The 17144-nt window shown below is 42.6% G+C and overlaps 1 protein-coding gene and 6 non-coding genes across 7 annotated transcripts in view; all 7 read right to left on the bottom strand.

The window, feature by feature from the left end:
• Positions 1-17144, bottom strand: part of ST3GAL5 (ST3 beta-galactoside alpha-2,3-sialyltransferase 5) — a 439220-nt gene that overhangs the window by 375194 nt on the left and 46882 nt on the right. The window lies entirely within an intron of this gene.
• TRNAL-AAG (transfer RNA leucine (anticodon AAG)) lies at positions 3095-3177 on the bottom strand. The gene has a single exon. It is a non-coding gene; the product is annotated as a tRNA-Leu (tRNA).
• TRNAL-AAG (transfer RNA leucine (anticodon AAG)) lies at positions 6615-6697 on the bottom strand. The gene has a single exon. It is a non-coding gene; the product is annotated as a tRNA-Leu (tRNA).
• On the bottom strand, positions 7854-7936 carry TRNAL-AAG (transfer RNA leucine (anticodon AAG)). Its single transcript has one exon. It is a non-coding gene; the product is annotated as a tRNA-Leu (tRNA).
• Positions 10328-10410, bottom strand: TRNAL-AAG (transfer RNA leucine (anticodon AAG)). The gene has a single exon. It is a non-coding gene; the product is annotated as a tRNA-Leu (tRNA).
• On the bottom strand, positions 12825-12907 carry TRNAL-AAG (transfer RNA leucine (anticodon AAG)). Its single transcript has one exon. It is a non-coding gene; the product is annotated as a tRNA-Leu (tRNA).
• Positions 14064-14146, bottom strand: TRNAL-AAG (transfer RNA leucine (anticodon AAG)). Its single transcript has one exon. It is a non-coding gene; the product is annotated as a tRNA-Leu (tRNA).

Below are 17144 nucleotides of genomic sequence, written 5' to 3'. Positions count from 1 at the left end.
ATTTATCTATGGGTATAGTTAGCATTTTGAACCCACAGTTTTTTTGCAAAATGTATTTGAATTAGTATGTGAAGATGAAAATCTACTTTTTTTCTGAAAAAAACGTAGAATTTTTTTATTTTTTCAAGGAATAAAAGAGAAAAAACACCCCAACATATGTAAAGCAATTTCTCCCGATTACAGCAATACCCCATATGTGGTAATAAACTGCAGTTTGGACCCACAGCAGGACTCAGAAGGAAAGGAGCACCATTTGGATTTTGAAATTCTGATTTTGCTGGAATAGTTTTCAGTGCCGTGTCGCGTTTGAATTGCACTGGAGGGAACAAAATAGTGGAAACCCCCGGAAAGTGACCCCATTTTGGAAACTACACTCATCAAGGAATTTTTCTAGGGGTAAAGTTAGCATTTTGATGCCACAGTTGTTTTGCTGAATTCATTGGAATTATTCTGTAAAGGTAAAAATCTACTTTTTTTCTGAAAAAAGGTAGCCATTTTTAATTTTTACAAGGAATAAAGGAGAAAAAGCACCCCAACATTTGTAAAACAATTTCTCCCGATTACGGAAATATGCCATATGTGGTAATAAACGGCTGTTTGGACCCACAGCAGAGCTTAGAAGGGAAGGAGCGCTATTTGTCTTTTGGAGATCAAATTTAGCTGAAATGGTTTTTGGGTGCCATGTTGCATTTGCAAAGCCCCTGAGAGGCCAAAACAGTGGAACCCCCCAAAAGTGGAAATTACACCACTTAAAGAATCTATCTAGGGATATAGTGGGCATTTAGACCCCACAAGTCTTTTGCAGGATTTATTAGAATTAGGCCGTGAAAATGAATATCAACATTTCTTCCACTAAAATGTTGTATTTTTTCAATTTCACAAAGGATAAAGGAGAAAATGCTGCCCAACATTTGTAAAGCAATTTCTCCCGAGTACGGCAATACCCCACGTGTGGTCATAAATGGTTTTTCATTAGAAAGTAATTAACCCTTTCTGGACTGATCCATTTTTTTCTTTTCCTTTTTAGTTTTTTCCTCCCCGCGTTCCAAGAGCCACAACTTTTTTATTTTTCAGTCAATAGAGCGGTGTCAGGGCTTATTTATTGAGGGACGAGCGGTCGTTTTTATTGGTACCATTTTTTGGTACATACAACTTTTTGAGCACTTTTTATTACATTTTTAGGTAGAGCCAAGGTGACCAAAAAACAGTGATTTTGCCGTTTTAAATGCTTTATTTTTCACGTGAGACGCTCCATGCATCACCCCCCCCCCCCCCACACTACGACATGCTATGTTGTGGTGCGCGCAGGGGTTAATGTGCAGCGGATGGTGCAGAGTAAAAATTAAAATTTTCCACTCATATGCCATTTTAGTGCACTACATGTTATGCCCAGTTTGTGCCACTGAAGACGAATACCTCATAAAATATTAAGGGGGTTCTCCTGGGTATGGCGATGCCATATCTATGGGCGTAAACTGGTGTTTGGGCACGCTGCAGGGCTCAGAAGGGAGGGAGCAGCATTTGGCTTTTGGGGCGCAGATGTAGCTTGGTAGTAGTTCTGTTTGGGGTTTTACTGGTGTCTCAATATATAATGTGGGGGCATATGTAATCTGTGCGGGGTACATCAGGGTACATGTTATCTGTGCGGAGTACATCAGGGTACATGTCATCTGTGCGGGGTACATCAGGGTATAATAAGAGGGTATAATAATGCAGTAAATAAATAATAATCCGCAGATATGTGGCCGGTGTCGCACTGATAAAAGGCGCCCGATCTTATCTGCTTTTGGAACACTGCACATTTTGCATCGCCATATTCTGAGAGCCAGAACGGTTTTATTTTTTTTCCACCGGAGCTGTGTGAGGGTTTATTCTTTGCGGGACAATCTGTAGTTTTCATTGGTACCATTTTGGGGTACTAGAAATTTTTTTGATCACGTTTTATTCAATTTTTTGGCAAGCAAGGTGACCAAAAACCATCAATTCTGAAACTGTTTTTTATGGCGTTCACCCTGGGCTATAAATTACCATTATATTTTATACTGCGGGTCGATACGATTACAGCGATACCATACGTATATAACTTTTTGATGTTTTGCAGCGTTTGTGCAATAAAATCACTTATTTATAAAATAAATTCTTTTTTGTGTCACCGTATTCTGAGAGCGACAACTTTTTTTATTTTTCAGTCAAAAATGCGGTGTAAGGGCTTGTTTTTTGCGGGACGGGTTGTAGTTTGTATTGGTACCATTTTGGCGTACATGCGACTTTTTGATCACTTTTTATTGTCGATTTTGGGAGGGGTGGTAACCAAAAAATTGTGATTCGGGCACTGTTTTTCGTTTATTTTTTTCGCGGTGTTCACCGTGCGGGAAAAATAATATTACAGTTTTATAGTCGGGATCGTTACGAACGCGGTGATACCAAATATGTGTACTTTTTTTATCGTGTTAATTTTTTTCCTATAATAAAAGACTTATTATAGGAAAAAAAGCATTCTTTGTTTATGTCACTTCTAACTTTTATTTTTACACTTTTTCAAAACATTTTTATTATCTTTTTTTTACTTTTTTTACTTGTCCCACTAGGGGACACTTAGACTTGCAGCTCTGATCGCTGCTGGAACACATTACACTACACACGTAGTGTAATGTGTTGTAACTGTCATTGTGACGTAACTGTCACACTGACATGAAGCAGAGGAGGAACGGCCGCAGGCTGATCCTCCGAGGCTTCCGTACATGGCAACCCGGAGGTCATTGTCTGGCCTCTGGTTGCCGTGAGAAGGATCGCCAGCCCCCGCAAATACATGTGGGGGGCTGCCGATCCGCTGTAAACCTCTTCAATGTGGGGATCGCAATCGACCACCGCATCGAAGGGGTTAATTGCCGATTTCAGCGGCGACAGGCCGCTGATCGGCAACAGGGAGAGCAGGGCTGACACCCTGCACAGTTAACCGCCGCTGCGGTGTAGCGCCGCGCGGCGGTTAACTGTCAAAGCACTGACGTTAATGAACGTCAAGGTGCGCGAAGTTACTGCACACATTGACGTTTATTAACGTCAAGGTGCGGGAAGGGGTTAAGAAAAGATGTGTTGTCAGAAGTGGGATTTGAACCCACGCCTCCAGGGGAGACTGCGACCTTAACGCAGCGCCTTAGACTGCTCGGCCATCCTGACTTGTAGAAAAGCCAAGCCTTTCAGAAACGGAAGGAAAAAAAAGTCATGCTGAGAGTCCAGTTTTTGGGAATTCATAATAGAAAGATTAGTACTGTTCCTTGTCCATTTCCATCTTGTAGTTATTGGTTTATGATTAACAGTGCTGTAAAAAAGAGGTCCTGAAGGACCCTTTTTCTTGCTTTAACCTGAAAATACAGAAAAACTACCCTGGGAGGTACCCAGCAGTAGTTTAGTGGAGTTCCATTCTCTATAACATTCACTCAAGTAAGCAGAGGAATCTGTATTGTTTTACATAGTTTACTTATATTTAGGGTCTGGCCAGAGATATGGGGATCATGAGTACTCAGAGTAGGTAGAGAATATGGTCAAGGTTAAAAAAGTTGTCAGAAAGGTTAAAAAAGTTGTCAGAAAGGGGTTTTGTGAAAGTTGTGGTACTGAAAAGCTATCTACTGCACCTGAGTGTATGGAGTGGAGCACTTCTCTTTATCCGAATTTAGATTAAGCCGCGTAAATGGTTGGGGCTGCAGGTGTTTGTCATGTAGGGGTTTCTCTGACAGTTTTACAAGGCGTAGAATTTCTTTGGCTCCAAACTCATCTGATACAAAGCCACATGTATATAAGTGGCTCGGGCTGGTCTCTTGCGGCTATAGAGTGCACAATAGTGGAGCTAGGCCCAGGATGTGGCCGTGTGTCTTGAATATTGCTACTACTTCACATGGTTGCAGCGGCTTAATGCTATCAGTAATAGAACTCCTCCGTTTGCCCTGCTCAGCTGCATAGAGGTTGGTGGGACAGCTTTGCTGCACTATCACTCATTGTACTGGATGCAGACTTGTCTAACATTTTGGGGCGTTTTTTTTTACTATTTTTTCAGCAGTGCTAACGGAATGACATTGAAGCATGTTTAAGAAAAGATGTGTTGTCAGAAGTGGGATTTGAACCCACGCCTCTAGGGGAGACTGCGACCTTAACGCAGCGCCTTAGACTGCTCGGCCATCCTGACTTGTAGAAAAGCCAAGCCTTTCAGAAACGGAAGGAAAAAAAAGTCATGCTGAGAGTCCAGTTTTTGGGAATTCATAATAGAAAGATTAGTACTGTTCCTTGTCCATTTCCATCTTGTAGTTATTGGTTTATGATTAACAGTACTGTAAAAAAGAGGTCCTGAAGGACCCTTTTTCTTGCTTTAACCTGAAAATACAGAAAAACTACCCTGGGAGGTACCCAGCAGTAGTTTAGTGGAGTTCCATTCTCTATAACATTCACTCAAGTAAGCAGAGGAATCTGTATTGTTTTACATAGTTTACTTATATTTAGGGTCTGGCCAGAGATATGGGGATCATGAGTACTCAGAGTAGGTAGAGAATATGGTCAAGGTTAAAAAAGTTGTCAGAAAGGTTAAAAAAGTTGTCAGAAAGGGGTTTTGTGAAAGTTGTGGTACTGAAAAGCTATCTACTGCACCTGAGTGTATGGAGTGGAGCACTTCTCTTTATCCGAATTTAGATTAAGCCGCGTAAATGGTTGGGGCTGCAGGTGTTTGTCATGTAGGGGTTTCTCTGACAGTTTTACAAGGCGTAGAATTTCTTTGGCTCCAAACTCATCTGATACAAAGCCACATGTATATAAGTGGCTCGGGCTGGTCTCTTGCGGCTATAGAGTGCACAATAGTGGAGCTAGGCCCAGGATGTGGCCGTGTGTCTTGAATATTGCTACTACTTCACATGGTTGCAGCGGCTTAATGCTATCAGTAATAGAACTCCTCCGTTTGCCGTGCTCAGCTGCATAGAGGTTGGTGGGACAGCTTTGCTGCACTATCACTCATTGTACTGGATGCAGACTTGTCTCAAGGTCTGGTGGTGAGTCTGTAGATGTCTTTACAGGCAGTTGGCCAGAATTCTACCGGGATAGCGGAGGAGCTCAAGGAGAATGACTCATTACTCCATGAGTGAAAGGTCTCACATTTAAATATGCTAAAGAAAATATGAGTGTTCAAAAGTGGGATTTAAATCCACGCCTTCACGAGAGACTGCTCGGTCACCCTATCCTACACAAAAGCGCAATTTTTCAAGATTGGATGCCAAGCCAGTCATCTGAAGAGTCTAACATTTTGGGGCGTTTTTTTTACTATTTTTTCAGCAGTGCTGACGGAATGACATTGAAGCATGTTTAAGAAAAGATGTTTTGTCAGAAGTGGGATTTGAACCCACGCCTCCAGGGGAGACTGCGACATTAACGCAGTGCCTTAGACCGCTCGGCCATCCTGACTTGTAGAAAAGGCAAGCTTTTCAGAAACGGAAGCAAAAAAAGTCATGCTGAGAGTCCAGTTTTTGGGAATTTATAATAGAAAGATTAGAACTGTTCCTTGTCCATTTCCATCTTGTAGTTATTGGTTTATGATTAACAGTGCTGTAAAAAAGAGGTCCTGAAGGACCCTTTTTCTTGCTTTAACCTGAAAATACAGAAAAACTACCCTGGGAGGTACCCAGCAGTAGTTTAGTGGAGTTCCATTCTCTATAACATTCACTCAAGTAAGCAGAGGAATCTGTATTGTTTTACATAGTTTACTTATATTTAGGGTCTGGCCAGAGATATGGGGATCATGAGTACTCAGAGTAGGTAGAGAATATGGTCAAGGTTAAAAAAGTTGTCAGAAAGGTTAAAAAAGTTGTCAGAAAGGGGTTTTGTGAAAGTTGTGGTACTCAAAAGCTATCTACTGCACCTGAGTGTATGGAGTGGAGCACTTCTCTTTATCAGAATTTAGATTAAGCCGCGTAAATGGTTGGGGCTGCAGGTGTTTGTCATGTAGGGGTTTCTCTGACAGTTTTACAAGGCGTAGAATTTCTTTGGCTCCAAACTCATCTGATACAAAGCCACATGTATATAAGTGGCTCGGGCTGGTCTCTTGCGGCTATAGAGTGCACAATAGTGGAGCTAGGCCCAGGATGTGGCCGTGTGTCTTGAATATTGCTACTACTTCACATGGTTGCAGCGGCTTAATGCTATCAGTAATAGAACTCCTCCGTTTGCCCTGCTCAGCTGCATAGAGGTTGGTGGGACAGCTTTTCTGCACTATCACTCATTGTACTGGATGCAGACTTGTCTCAAGGTCTGGTGGTGAGTCTGTAGATGTCTTTACAGGCAGTTGGCCAGAATTCTACCGGGATAGCGGAGGAGCTCAAGGAGAATGACTCATTACTCCATGAGTGAAAGGTCTCACATTTAAATAAGCTAAAGAAAATATGAGTGTTCAAAAGTGGGATTATAATCCACGCCCTCACGAGAGAATGCTCCGTCACCCTATCCTACACAAAAGCGCAATTTTTCAAGATTGGATGCCAAGCCAGTCATCTTAAGAGTCTAACATTTTGGGGCGTTTTTTTCACTATTTTTTCAGCAGTGCTGACGGAATGACATTGAAGCATGTTTAAGAAAAGATGTGTTGTCAGAAGTGGGATTTGAACCCACGCCTCCAGGGGAGACTGCGACCTTAACGCAGCGCCTTAGACCGCTCGGCCATCCTGACTTGTAGAAAAGCCAAGCCTTTCAGAAACGGAAGGAAAAAAAAGTCATGCTGAGAGTCCAGTTTTTGGGAATTCATAATAGAAAGATTAGAACTGTTCCTTGTCCATTTCCATCTTGTAGTTATTGGTTTATGATTAACAGTGCTGTAAAAAAGAGGTCCTGAAGGACCCTTTTTCTTGCTTTAACCTGAAAATACAGAAAAACTACCCTGGGAGGTACCCAGCAGTAGTTTAGTGGAGTTCCATTCTCTATAACATTCACTCAAGTAAGCAGAGGAATCTGTATTGTTTTACATAGTTTACTTATATTTAGGGTCTGGCCAGAGATATGGGGATCATGAGAACTCAGAGTAGGTAGAGAATATGGTCAAGGTTAAAAAAGTTGTCAGAAAGGGGTTTTGTGAAAGTTGTGGTACTGAAAAGCTATCTACTGCACCTGAGTGTATGGAGTGGAGCACTTCTCTTTATCAGAATTTAGATTAAGCCGCGTAAATGGTTGGGGCTGCAGGTGTTTGTCATGTAGGGGTTTCTCTGACAGTTTTACAAGGCGTAGAATTTCTTTGGCTCCAAACTCATCTGATACAAAGCCACATGTATATAAGTGGCTCGGGCTGGTCTCTTGCGGCAATAGAGTGCACAATAGTGGAGCTAGGCCCAGGATGTGGCCGTGTGTCTTGAATATTGCTACTACTTCACATGGTTGCAGCGGCTTAATGCTATCAGTAATAGAACTCCTCCGTTTGCCGTGCTCAGCTGCATAGAGGTTGGTGGGACAGCTTTGCTGCACTATCACTCATTGTACTGGATGCAGACTTGTCTCAAGGTCTGGTGGTGAGTCTGTAGATGTCTTTACAGGCAGTTGGCCAGAATTCTACCGGGATAGCGGAGGAGCTCAAGGAGAATGACTCATTACTCCATGAGTGAAAGGTCTCACATTTAAATAAGCTAAAGAAAATATGAGTGTTCAAAAGTGGGATTATAATCCACGCCTTCACGAGAGAATGCTCGGTCACCCTATCCTACACAAAAGCGCAATTTTTCAAGATTGGATGCCAAGCCAGTCATCTTAAGAGTCTAACATTTTGGGGCGTTTTTTTTTACTATTTTTTCAGCAGTGCTGACGGAATGACATTGAAGCATGTTTAAGAAAAGATGTGTTGTCAGAAGTGGGATTTGAACCCACGCCTCCAGGGGAGACTGCGACCTTAACGCAGCGCCTTAGACCGCTCGGCCATCCTGACTTGTAGAAAAGCCAAGCCTTTCAGAAACGGAAGGAAAAAAAAGTCATGCTGAGAGTCCAGTTTTTGGGAATTCATAATAGAAAGATTAGAACTGTTCCTTGTCCATTTCCATCTTGTAGTTATTGGTTTATGATTAACAGTGCTGTAAAAAAGAGGTCCTGAAGGACCCTTTTTCTTGCTTTAACCTGAAAATACAGAAAAACTACCCTGGGAGGTACCCAGCAGTAGTTTAGTGGAGTTCCATTCTCTATAACATTCACTCAAGTAAGCAGAGGAATCTGTATTGTTTTACATAGTTTACTTATATTTAGGGTCTGGCCAGAGATATGGGGATCATGAGAACTCAGAGTAGGTAGAGAATATGGTCAAGGTTAAAAAAGTTGTCAGAAAGGGGTTTTGTGAAAGTTGTGGTACTGAAAAGCTATCTACTGCACCTGAGTGTATGGAGTGGAGCACTTCTCTTTATCAGAATTTAGATTAAGCCGCGTAAATGGTTGGGGCTGCAGGTGTTTGTCATGTAGGGGTTTCTCTGACAGTTTTACAAGGCGTAGAATTTCTTTGGCTCCAAACTCATCTGATACAAAGCCACATGTATATAAGTGGCTCGGGCTGGTCTCTTGCGGCAATAGAGTGCACAATAGTGGAGCTAGGCCCAGGATGTGGCCGTGTGTCTTGAATATTGCTACTACTTCACATGGTTGCAGCGGCTTAATGCTATCAGTAATAGAACTCCTCCGTTTGCCGTGCTCAGCTGCATAGAGGTTGGTGGGACAGCTTTGCTGCACTATCACTCATTGTACTGGATGCAGACTTGTCTCAAGGTCTGGTGGTGAGTCTGTAGATGTCTTTACAGGCAGTTGGCCAGAATTCTACCGGGATAGCGGAGGAGCTCAAGGAGAATGACTCATTACTCCATGAGTGAAAGGTCTCACATTTAAATAAGCTAAAGAAAATATGAGTGTTCAAAAGTGGGATTATAATCCACGCCTTCACGAGAGAATGCTCGGTCACCCTATCCTACACAAAAGCGCAATTTTTCAAGATTGGATGCCAAGCCAGTCATCTTAAGAGTCTAACATTTTGGGGCGTTTTTTCACTATTTTTTCAGCAGTGCTGAAGGAATGACATTGAAGCATGTTTAAGAAAAGATGTGTTGTCAGAAGTGGGATTTGAACCAACGCCTCCAGGGGAGACTGCGACCTTAACGCAGCGCCTTAGACCGCTCGGCCATCCTGACTTGTAGAAAACGCAAGCTTTTCAGATACGGAAGCAAAAAAAGTCATGCTGAGAGTCCAGTTTTTGGGAATTTATAATAGAAAGATTAGAACTGTTCCTTGTCCATTTCCATCTTGTAGTTATTGGTTTATAATTAACAGTGCTGTAAAAAAGAGGTCCTGAAGGACCCTTTTTCTTGCTTTAACCTGAAAATACAGAAAAACTACCCTGGGAGGTACCCAGCAGTAGTTTAGTGGAGTTCCATTCTCTATAACATTCACTCAAATAAGCAGAGGAATCTGTATTGTTTTACATAGTTTACTTATATTTAGGGTCTGGCCAGAGATATGGGGATCATGAGAACTCAGAGTAGGTAGAGAATATGGTCAAGGTTAAAATAGTTGTCAGAAAGGGGTTTTGTGAAAGTTGTGGTACTCAAAAGCTATCTACTGCACCTGAGTGTATGGAGTGGAGCACTTCTCTTTATCAGAATTTAGATTAAGCCGCGTAAATGGTTGGGGCTGCAGGTGTTTGTCATGTAGGGGTTTCTCTGACAGTTTTGCAAGGCGTAGAATTTCTTTGGCTCCAAACTCATCTGATACAAAGCCACATGTATATAAGTGGCTCGGGCTGGTCTCTTGCGGCTATAGAGTGCACAATAGTGGAGCTAGGCCCAGGATGTGGCCGTGTGTCTTGAATATTGCTACTACTTCACATGGTTGCAGCGGCTTAATGCTATCAGTAATAGAACTCCTCCGTTTGCCCTGCTCAGCTGCATAGAGGTTGGTGGGACAGCTTTTCTGCACTATCACTCATTGTACTGGATGCAGACTTGTCTCAAGGTCTGGTGGTGAGTCTGTAGATGTCTTTACAGGCAGTTGGCCAGAATTCTACCGGGATAGCGGAGGAGCTCAAGGAGAATGACTCATTACTCCATGAGTGAAAGGTCTCACATTTAAATAAGCTAAAGAAAATATGAGTGTTCAAAAGTGGGATTATAATCCACGCCTTCACGAGAGAATGCTCGGTCACCCTATCCTACACAAAAGCGCAATTTTTCAAGATTGGATGCCAAGCCAGTCATCTTAAGAGTCTAACATTTTGGGGCGTTTTTTTCACTATTTTTTCAGCAGTGCTGACGGAATGACATTGAAGCATGTTTAAGAAAAGTTGTGTTGTCAGAAGTGGGATTTGAACCCACGCCTCCAGGGGAGACTGCGACCTTAACGCAGCGCCTTAGACCGCTCGGCCATCCTGACTTGTAGAAAAGCCAAGCCTTTCAGAAACGGAAGGAAAAAAAAGTCATGCTGAGAGTCCAGTTTTTGGGAATTCATAATAGAAAGATTAGAACTGTTCCTTGTCCATTTCCATCTTGTAGTTATTGGTTTATGATTAACAGTGCTGTAAAAAAGAGGTCCTGAAGGACCCTTTTTCTTGCTTTAACCTGAAAATACAGAAAAACTACCCTGGGAGGTACCCAGCAGTAGTTTAGTGGAGTTCCATTCTCTATAACATTCACTCAAGTAAGCAGAGGAATCTGTATTGTTTTACATAGTTTACTTATATTTAGGGTCTGGCCAGAGATATGGGGATCATGAGAACTCAGAGTAGGTAGAGAATATGGTCAAGGTTAAAAAAGTTGTCAGAAAGGGGTTTTGTGAAAGTTGTGGTACTGAAAAGCTATCTACTGCACCTGAGTGTATGGAGTGGAGCACTTCTCTTTATCAGAATTTAGATTAAGCCGCGTAAATGGTTGGGGCTGCAGGTGTTTGTCATGTAGGGGTTTCTCTGACAGTTTTACAAGGCGTAGAATTTCTTTGGCTCCAAACTCATCTGATACAAAGCCACATGTATATAAGTGGCTCGGGCTGGTCTCTTGCGGCAATAGAGTGCACAATAGTGGAGCTAGGCCCAGGATGTGGCCGTGTGTCTTGAATATTGCTACTACTTCACATGGTTGCAGCGGCTTAATGCTATCAGTAATAGAACTCCTCCGTTTGCCGTGCTCAGCTGCATAGAGGTTGGTGGGACAGCTTTGCTGCACTATCACTCATTGTACTGGATGCAGACTTGTCTCAAGGTCTGGTGGTGAGTCTGTAGATGTCTTTACAGGCAGTTGGCCAGAATTCTACCGGGATAGCGGAGGAGCTCAAGGAGAATGACTCATTACTCCATGAGTGAAAGGTCTCACATTTAAATATGCTAAAGAAAATATGAGTGTTCAAAAGTGGGATTTAAATCCACGCCTTCACGAGAGACTGCTCGGTCACCCTATCCTACACAAAAGCGCAATTTTTCAAGATTGGATGCCAAGCCAGTCATCTGAAGAGTCTAACATTTTGGGGCGTTTTTTTTACTATTTTTTCAGCAGTGCTGACGGAATGACATTGAAGCATGTTTAAGAAAAGATGTGTTGTCAGAAGTGGGATTTGAACCAACGCCTCCAGGGGAGATTGCGACCTTAACGCAGCGCCTTAGACCGCTCGGCCATCCTGACTTGTAAAAAAGCCAAGCCTTTCAGAAACGGAAGCAAAAAAAGTCATGCTGAGAGTCCAGTTTTTGGGAATTTATAATAGAAAGATTAGAACTGTTCCTTGTCCATTTCCATCTTGTAGTTATTGGTTTATAGTTAACAGTAATGTAAAAAAGAGGTCCTTCAGGACCCTTTTTCTTGCTTTAACCTGAAAATACAGAAAAACTACCCTGGGAGGTACCCAGCAGTAGTTTAGTGGAGTTCCATTCTCTATAACATTCACTCAAGTAAGCAGAGGAATCTGTATTGTTTTACATAGTTTACTTATATTTAGGGTCTGGCCAGAGATATGGGGATCATGAGTACTCAGAGTAGGTAGAGAATATGGTCAAGGTTAAAAAAGTTGTCAGAAAGGTTAAAAAAGTTGTCAGAAAGGGGTTTTGTGAAAGTTGTGGTACTGAAAAGCTATCTACTGCACCTGAGTGTATGGAGTGGAGCACTTCTCTTTATCAGAATTTAGATTAAGCCGCGTAAATGGTTGGGGCTGCAGGTGTTTGTCATGTAGGGGTTTCTCTGACAGTTTTACAAGGCGTAGAATTTCTTTGGCTCCAAACTCATCTGATACAAAGCCACATGTATATAAGTGGCTCGGGCTGGTCTCTTGCGGCTATAGAGTGCACAGTAGTGGAGCTAGGCCCAGAATGTGGCCGTGTTTCTTGAATATTGCTACTACTTCACATGGTTGCAGCGGCTTAATGCTATCAGTAATAGAACTCCTCCGTTTGCCGTGCTCAGCTGCATAGAAGTTGGTGGGACTGCTTTGCTGCACTATCACTCATTGTACTGGATGCAGACTTGTCTCAAGGTCTGGTGGTGAGTCTGTAGATGTCTTTACAGGCAGTTGGCCAGAATTCTACCGGGATAGCGGAGGAGCTCAAGGAGAATGACTCATTACTCCATGAGTGAAAGGTCTCACATTTAAATATGCTAAAGAAAATATGAGTGTTCAAAAGTGGGATTTAAATCCACGCCTTCACGAGAGACTGCTCGGTCACCCTATCCTACACAAAAGCGCAATTTTTCAAGATTGGATGCCAAGCCAGTCATCTGAAGAGTCTAACATTTTGGGGCGTTTTTTTTTACTATTTTTAAAGCAGTGCTAACGGAATGACATTGAAGCATGTTTAAGAAAAGATGTGTTGTCAGAAGTGGGATTTGAACCCACGCCTCCTGGGGAGACTGCGACCTTAACGCAGCGCCTTAGACCGCTCGGCCATCCTGACTTGTATAAAAGCCAAGCCTTTCAGAAACGGAAGGAAAAAAAAGTCATGCTGAGAGTCCAGTTTTTGGGAATTCATAATAGAAAGATTAGAACTGTTCCTTGTCCATTTCCATCTTGCAGTTATTGGTTTATGATTAACAGTGCTGTAAAAAAGAGGTCCTGAAGGACCCTTTTTCTTGCTTTAACCTGAAAATACAGAAAAACTACCCTGGGAGGTACCCAGCAGTAGTTTAGTGGAGTTCCATTCTCTATAACATTCACTCAAGTAAGCAGAGGAATCTGTATTGTTTTACATAGTTTACTTATATTTAGGGTCTGGCCAGCGGTATGGGGATCATGAGAACTCAGAGTAGGTAGAGAATATGGTCAAGGTTAAAAAAGTTGTCAGAAAGGGGTTTTGTGAAGGTTGTGGTACTGAAAAGCTATCTACTGCACCTGAGTGTATGGAGTGGAGCACTTCTCTTTATCAGAATTTAGATTAAGCCGCGTAAATGGTTGGGGCTGCAGGTGTTCGTCATGTAGGGGTTTCTCTGACAGTTTTACAAGGGGTAGAATTTCTTTGGCTCCAAACTCATCTGATACAAAGCCACATGTATATAAGTGGCTCGGGCTGGTCTCTTGCGGCTATAGAGTGCACAATAGTGGAGCTAGGCCCAGGATGTGGCCGTGTGTCTTGAATATTGCTACTACTTCACATGGTTGCAGCGGCTTAATGCTATCAGTAATAGAACTCCTCCGTTTGCCGTGCTCAGCTGCATAAAGGTTGGTGGGACAGCTTTGCTGCACTATCACTCATTGTACTGGATGCAGACTTGTCTCAAGGTCTGGTGGTGAGTCTGTAGATGTCTTTACAGGCAGTTGGCCAGAATTCTACCGGGATAGCGGAGGAGCTCAAGGAGAATGACTCATTACTCCATGAGTGAAAGGTCTCACATTTAAATATGCTAAAGAAAATATGAGTGTTCAAAAGTGGGATTTAAATCCACGCCTTCACGAGAGACTGCTCGGTCACCCTATCCTACACAAAAGCGCAATTTTTCAAGATTGGATGCCAAGCCAGTCATCTGAAGAGTCTAACATTTTGGGGCGTTTTTTTTTACTATTTTTAAAGCAGTGCTAACGGAATGACATTGAAGCATGTTTAAGAAAAGATGTGTTGTCAGAAGTGGGATTTGAACCCACGCCTCCAGGGGAGACTGCGACCTTAACGCAGCGCCTTAGACCGCTCGGCCATCCTGACTTGTATAAAAGCCAAGCCTTTCAGAAACGGAAGGAAAAAAAAGTCATGCTGAGAGTCCAGTTTTTGGGAATTCATAATAGAAAGATTAGAACTGTTCCTTGTCCATTTCCATCTTGCAGTTATTGGTTTATGATTAACAGTGCTGTAAAAAAGAGGTCCTGAAGGACCCTTTTTCTTGCTTTAACCTGAAAATACAGAAAAACTACCCTGGGAGGTACCCAGCAGTAGTTTAGTGGAGTTCCATTCTCTATAACATTCACTCAAGTAAGCAGAGGAATCTGTATTGTTTTACATAGTTTACTTATATTTAGGGTCTGGCCAGCGGTATGGGGATCATGAGAACTCAGAGTAGGTAGAGAATATGGTCAAGGTTAAAAAAAGTTGTCAGAAAGGGGTTTTGTGAAGGTTGTGGTACTGAAAAGCTATCTACTGCACCTGAGTGTATGGAGTGGAGCACTTCTCTTTATCAGAATTTAGATTAAGCCGCGTAAATGGTTGGGGCTGCAGGTGTTCGTCATGTAGGGGTTTCTCTGACAGTTTTACAAGGGGTAGAATTTCTTTGGCTCCAAACTCATCTGATACAAAGCCACATGTATATAAGTGGCTCGGGCTGGTCTCTTGCGGCTATAGAGTGCACAATAGTGGAGCTAGGCCCAGGATGTGGCCGTGTGTCTTGAATATTGCTACTACTTCACATGGTTGCAGCGGCTTAATGCTATCAGTAATAGAACTCCTCCGTTTGCCGTGCTCAGCTGCATAAAGGTTGGTGGGACAGCTTTGCTGCACTATCACTCATTGTACTGGATGCAGACTTGTCTCAAGGTCTGGTGGTGAGTCTGTAGATGTCTTTACAGGCAGTTGGCCAGAATTCTACCGGGATAGCGGAGGAGCTCAAGGAGAATGACTCATTACTCCATGAGTAAAAGGTCTCACATTTAAATATGCTAAAGAAAATATGAGTGTTCAAAAGTGGGATTTAAATCCACGCCTTCACGAGAGACTGCTCGGTCACCCTATCCTACACAAAAGCGCAATTTTTCAAGATTGGATGCCAAGCCAGTCATCTGAAGAGTCTAACATTTTGGGGCGTTTTTTTTTACTATTTTTTCAGCAGTGCTGACGGAATGACATTGAAGCATGTTTTAGAAAAGATGTGTTGTCAGAAGTGGGATTTGAAACCTCGCCTCCAGGGGAGACTGCGACCTTAACGTAGCGCCTTAGACCGCTCAGCCATCCTGACTCGTAGAAAATCCAAGCATTTCAGAAACGGAAGGAAAAAAAAGTCATGCTGAGAGTCCAGTTTTTGGGAATTCATAATAGAAAGATTAGAACTGTTCCTTGTCCATTTCCATCTTGTAGTTATTGGTTTATGATTAACAGTGCTGTAAAAAAGAGGTCCTGAAGGACCCTTTTTCTTGCTTTAACCTGAAAATACAGAAAAACTACCCAGGGAGGTACCCAGCAGTAGTTTAGTGGAGTTCCATTCTCTATAACATTCGCTCAAGAAAGCAGAGGAATCTGTATTGTTTTACATAGTTTACTTATATTTAGGGTCTGGCCAGAGATATGGGGATCATGAGTACTCAGAGTAGGTAGAGAATATGGTCAAGGTTAAAAAAGTTGTCAGAAAGGTTAAAAAAGTTGTCAGAAAGGGGTTTTGTGAAAGTTGTGGTACTGAAAAGCTATCTACTGCACCTGAGTGTATGGAGTGGAGCACTTCTCTTTATCAGAATTTAGATTAAGCCGCGTAAATGGTTGGGGCTGCAGGTGTTTGTCATGTAGGGGTTTCTCTGACAGTTTTACAAGGCGTAGAATTTCTTTGGTTCCAAACTCATCTGATACAAAGCCACATGTATATAAGTGGCTCGGGCTGGTCTCTTGCGGCTATAGAGTGCACAATAGTGGAGCTAGGCCCAGGATGTGGCCGTGTGTCTTGAATATTGCTACTACTTCACATGGTTGCAGCGGCTTAATGCTATCAGTAATAGAACTCCTCCGTTTGCCGTGCTCAGCTGCATAAAGGTTGGTGGGACAGCTTTGCTGCACTATCACTCATTGTACTGGATGCAGACTTGTCTCAAGGTCTGGTGGTGAGTCTGTAGATGTCTTTACAGGCAGTTGGCCAGAATTCTACCGGGATAGCGGAGGAGCTCAAGGAGAATGACTCATTACTCCATGAGTAAAAGGTCTCACATTTAAATATGCTAAAGAAAATATGAGTGTTCAAAAGTGGGATTTAAATCCACGCCTTCACGAGAGACTGCTCGGTCACCCTATCCTACACAAAAGCGCAATTTTTCAAGATTGGATGCCAAGCCAGTCATCTGAAGAGTCTAACATTTTGGGGCGTTTTTTTTTACTATTTTTTCAGCAGTGCTGACGGAATGACATTGAAGCATGTTTTAGAAAAGATGTGTTGTCAGAAGTGGGATTTGAAACCTCGCCTCCAGGGGAGACTGCGACCTTAACGTAGCGCCTTAGACCGCTCAGCCATCCTGACTCGTAGAAAATCCAAGCCTTTCAGAAACGGAAGGAAAAAAAAGTCATGCTGAGAGTCCAGTTTTTGGGAATTCATAATAGAAAGATTAGAACTGTTCCTTGTCCATTTCCATCTTGTAGTTATTGGTTTATGATTAACAGTGCTGTAAAAAAGAGGTCCTGAAGGACCCTTTTTCTTGCTTTAACCTGAAAATACAGAAAAACTACCCTGGGAGGTACCCAGCAGTAGTTTAGTGGAGTTCCATTCTCTATAAGGGTATGTTCACACGGCCTATTTACGGACGTAAATCGGGCGTTTTTGCCCCGAATTACGCCCGAAAATAGCGCCTCAATAGCGCTGACAAACATCTGCCCATTGAAAGCAATGGGCAGACGTTTGTCTGTTCACACGAGGCGTATATTTACGCGCCGCTGTCAAATGACGGCGCGTAAATAGACGCCCGCGTCAAAGAAGTGACCTGTCACTTCTTTGGCCATAATTGGAGCCGTTCTTCATTCA

Source organism: Rhinoderma darwinii, chromosome 1, assembly GCF_050947455.1.
Source record: "Rhinoderma darwinii isolate aRhiDar2 chromosome 1, aRhiDar2.hap1, whole genome shotgun sequence".
Taxonomy (NCBI): domain Eukaryota; kingdom Metazoa; phylum Chordata; class Amphibia; order Anura; family Rhinodermatidae; genus Rhinoderma; species Rhinoderma darwinii.
This window is presented reverse-complemented; position numbering and strand designations above follow the sequence as displayed.